Below are 3,061 nucleotides of genomic sequence, written 5' to 3'. Positions count from 1 at the left end.
CTCACCATCTCCTTCTGCTGGTGTCCCTGTCTCACAGCAGCCACTGTCTCCCCTCTCACCATCTCCATCTACTGGTGTCCCTATCTCACTGCAGTTACTGTCTCCCCTCTCACCATTTCCATCTGCTGGTGTCCCTGTCTCACTGCACTTACTGTCCCGCCTCTCACCATTTCCATCTGCTGGTGTCCTTGTCTCACTGCAGTTAATGCCCCCCTCACCATCTCCATCTGCTGGTGTCCCTGTTTCCCTACAGTGACTGCCCCTCTCACCATCACCATCTGCTGGTGTCCCTGTCTCACTGCAATTACTGATCCCCCGCTCACCATCTCCATCTGCTGGCGTCCCTGTCTCACTGCAGTTACTGTTTCCCCTCTCACCATCTCCATCTGCCAGTGTCCCTGTCTCACTGCTGTTACTGCCCCTCTCACCATCTGCGTCTGCTGGTGTCCCTGTCTCACTGCAGTTACTGTCTCCCCTCTCACCATCTCCATCTACTGGCGGCCCTACTCACTGCAGTTACTGTCTCCCCTCTAACCATCTACATCTGCTGGAGTTCTTGGCTGACTGCAGTTACCGCCCCCTCTCACCATCTCCATCTGCTGGTGACCCTGTCTCACTGTAGTTATCGTCCCCTCTCACCATCTCCATCTGCTGGTGTCCCTGTCTCACTGCAGTTACTCCCACTCTCACCATCTCCGTCTGCTGATGTCCCGGTCTAACTGCAGTTACTGTCTCCCCTCTCACCATCTCCATCTACTGGCGGCCCTACTCACTGCAGTTACTGTCTCCCCTCTAACCATCTACATCTGCTGGAGTTCTTGTCTCACTGTAGTTACTGTCCCCGCTCACCATCTCCATCTGCTGGTGTCCCTGTCTCACTGCAATTAATGTCTCCCCTCTCACCATCTCCATCTGCTGGTGTCCCTGTCTCACTGCAGTTACTGCCTCCTCACCATCTCCATCTGCTCGTGTCCCTGTTTCACTGCAGTTACTGCCCCTCTCACCATCGCCATCTTGTGGTGTTCCTGTCTGACTACAGTTACTGCCCCCTCTCACCATCTCCATCTGCTGGTGACCCTGTCTCACTGTAGTTATCGTCCCCTCTCACCATCTCCATCTGCTGGTGTCCCTGTCTCACTGCAGTTACTCCCACTCTCACCATCTCCGTCTGCTGGTGTCCCGGTCTAACTGCAGTTACTGTCTCCCCTCTCACCATCTCCATCTGCTGGTTTTCCTGTCTCACTGCAGTTACTGTCGCCCCTCTCACCATCTCCATCTGCTGGTGTCCCTGTCTCACTGTAGTTACTGTCCCCGCTCACCATCTCCATCTGCTGGTGTCCCGGTCTCACTGCAGTTACAGTCTCCCCTCTCACCATCTCCATCTGCTGGCGGCCCTGCTCACTGCAGTTACTGTCTCCCCTCTCACCATCTCCATCTGCTGGTTTTCCTGTCTCACTGCAGTTACTGTCGCCCCTCTCACCATCTCCATCTGCTGGTGTCCCTGTCTCCCTGTAGTTACGGTCCCCGCTCACCATCACCATCTGCTCGTGTCCTTGTCTCACTGCAGTCACTGTCTCCCCTCTCAGCATCTCCATCTGCTGGCGGCCCTGCTCACTGCTGTTACTGTCTCCCCTCTCACTGTGTCCATCTGCTGGTGTCCCTGTCTCACTGTAGTTACTGTCCCCTCTCACCATCTCCATCTGCTGGTGTCCCGGTCTCACTGCAGTTACAGTCTCCCCTCTCACCATCTCCATCTGCTGGCGGCCCTGCTCACTGCAGTTACTGTCTTCCCACTCACCATCTCCTTCCGCTGGTGTCCCTGTCTCACAGCAGCCACTGTCTCCCCTCTCACCATCTCCATCTACTGGTGTCCTTGTCTCACTGCAGTTACTGTCTCCCTTCTCACCATCTCCATCTGCTGGTGTCCTTGCCTCACTGCAGTTACTGCCCGCCTCACCATCTCCATCTTCTGGTGCTCCTGTTTCACTGCAGTGACTGCCCCTCTCACCATCACCATCTGCTGGTGTCCCTGTCTCACTGCAATTACTGATCCCCCGCTCACCATCTCCATCTGCTGGCGTCCCTGCCTCACTGCAGTTACTGTTTCCCCTCTCACCATCTCCATCTGCCAGTGTCCCTGTCTCACTGCTGTTACTGCCCCTCTCACCATCTACGTCTGCTGGTGTCCTTGTCTCACTGCAGTTACTGTCTCCCCTCTCACCATCTCCATCTGCTGGTGTCCTTGTCTCACTGCAGTTACTGCCCGCCTCACCATCTCCATCTTCTGGTGCTCCTGTTCCACTGCAGTTACTGCCCCTCTCACCGTCGCCATCTGCTGGTGTTCCTGTCTCACTGCAGTTTGAGCCCCCTCTCACCATCTCTATCTGCTGGTGTCCCTGTCTCACTGTAGTTACTGTCCCCGCTCACCATCACCATCTGCTCGTGTCCTTATCTCACTGCAGTCACTGACTCCCCTCTCAGCATCTCCATCTGCTGGTGGCCCTGCTCACTGCTGTTACTGTCTCCCCTCTCACTATCTCCATCTGCTGGTGTCCCTGTCTCACTGCAGTTACAGTCTCCCCTCTCACCATCTCCATCTGCTGGCGGCCCTGCTCACTGCAGTTACTGTCTTCCCACTCACCATCTCCTTCTGCTGGTGTCCCTGTCTCACAGCAGCCACTGTCTCCCCTCTCACCATCTCCATCTACTGGTGTCCTTGTCTCACTGCAGTTACTGTCTCCCCACTCACCATCTCCATCTGCTGGTGTCCTTGTCTCACTGCAGTTACTGCCCGCCTCACCATCTCCATCTGCTGGTGTCCCTGTCTCACTGCAGTTACTGTCTCCCTTCTCACCATCTCCATCTGCTGGCGACCCTGCTCACTGTAGTTACTGTCTCCCCTCTCACCATCTCCATCTGCTGGTGTCCCTGTCTCACTGCAGTTACTGTCTCCCCTCTCACCATCTCCATCTGCTGGTGTCCCGCTCTCACTGCAGTTACTGTCTCCCCTCTCACCATCTCCATCTGCTGGCGGCCCTGCTCACTGCAGTTACTGCCTCCC

Source organism: Heterodontus francisci, chromosome 28 (genome assembly GCF_036365525.1).
Source record: "Heterodontus francisci isolate sHetFra1 chromosome 28, sHetFra1.hap1, whole genome shotgun sequence".
Taxonomy (NCBI): Eukaryota; Metazoa; Chordata; class Chondrichthyes; order Heterodontiformes; family Heterodontidae; genus Heterodontus; species Heterodontus francisci.
This window is presented reverse-complemented; position numbering follows the sequence as displayed.